Genomic DNA, 1,341 nt, shown 5'->3' with positions numbered 1-1,341 from the left:
AATGGTAGGTTTACATGAACCTGTTTAAGCACATCTAGAAATCTCTCGAACTGCTTGTCCAGCTTTTATCTACTTAGCTTTCGGGGAAAAGGAAGTGCAGGCATATGCTTGCTCGCCTCAGGTTCCTCCCTTCTCGAGTTTTCTTCCTTCTTCTTTTCGACACCACTTTTCAACTTCTCCTCACTTTCTTTTTCATGTCTCATATATTTGTGGATTGGGGTGAGATCTTTCAACACTTGCCCACTTCTCAAAGTTACAACATTCACTGTTTCCTTGGGATTTCTTTCTATATCACCCGGGAGTGTTCCTAGGGCTCTCTTAGACATTTAGAGTAGCTAAGTGCCCAATCTGTCTTTCTAGGCTTTAAAAAGATGTACCCAATTCTTTGATAGCTGCATTATGGGCATCAAGCCTATCATCCATCTTGATAATGAAGGTCACCATAAGATCTTCCATGCTGGGTTGATTAGACTGTGGAGGTTGATACTGCTGCCTCTGTTGATTTTGAAAACCTGGAGCTCCTTGTTCCTGGAATCTGGGGCTGTTTTGTTGCCATGCTTTTGCAGCACCCCCAGGTGAACTCCATGAAAACTCGGGGTGCCTCTGACCTATTCCATTAAAATTATAGTACCCTACAACATTCACTTCTTCAGTTGAAGCTTGACACTCATGAGTAGTGTGTCCTCTTCCATATATATCACAAGATGTATGGTGCACATTTTGCATCGAAGCTACAATTAACTTTCGTATTTCTTCATCCATAACATCAAGCTGTACTTGCGCAGATGTAATAGCATCAACTTGGTGAACATCGGTTGATTTTCTTCTTTCCACACTATGAGAGGGCCACTGATTAGCATCTTCGAATAACTCATCAAGAATTGTAACTATCTCCTCTGGAGTCTTCTTCATAAAGGGGCCTCCAACTGCATTGCTAAATAATCTATGCGAGGTCGGTGTCGATCCATCCCAAAAATCCTGGAGTTGTATCTAGAGTTCAATTCTACTATGTTGACACCTTCTAACTATCTCCTTAAACCTCTCCCATTCTTCAAAAATAGTTTCATTCTCTTTCTGGCAGAAGTTATAGATTTCTCTTCTAAACTTGCCCGTCTTAGCTGAGGAGAAATATTTATTAAGAAGTTTTCTGGTCATTTCCACCCATGTTCTAATTGATCCATTTGGCAAGCTTCGAAGCCACTACTTCGCATCATCTTTAAGTAAATAGGGAAATGCCCTTAAATACATTGCATCTTGTGACACCCCATTGTATTGCAAGGTGTTCATAGTCTCCTCAAAGTCCATCAGATGCGTGTTTGGATCTTCGTTCATCTTCCCTAT

The 1,341-nt window shown here is 41.0% G+C and overlaps 1 non-coding gene across 1 annotated transcript; it reads left to right on the top strand.

Annotated features, from left to right (window-relative positions):
* Positions 1-1,000: 1,000 nt before the first annotated feature.
* LOC142174307 (small nucleolar RNA R71) lies at positions 1,001-1,107 on the top strand. Its single transcript, XR_012703583.1, has one exon. It is a non-coding gene; the product is annotated as a small nucleolar RNA R71 (small nucleolar RNA).
* Positions 1,108-1,341: the final 234 nt, after the last annotated feature.

The sequence above is a fragment of the Nicotiana tabacum genome, chromosome 2 (genome assembly GCF_000715075.1).
Source record: "Nicotiana tabacum cultivar K326 chromosome 2, ASM71507v2, whole genome shotgun sequence".
NCBI classification, from domain to species: Eukaryota; Viridiplantae; Streptophyta; class Magnoliopsida; order Solanales; family Solanaceae; genus Nicotiana; species Nicotiana tabacum.
The sequence above is the reverse complement of the archived record's forward strand: the minus strand, read 5'-3'. Positions and strand labels throughout refer to the sequence as shown.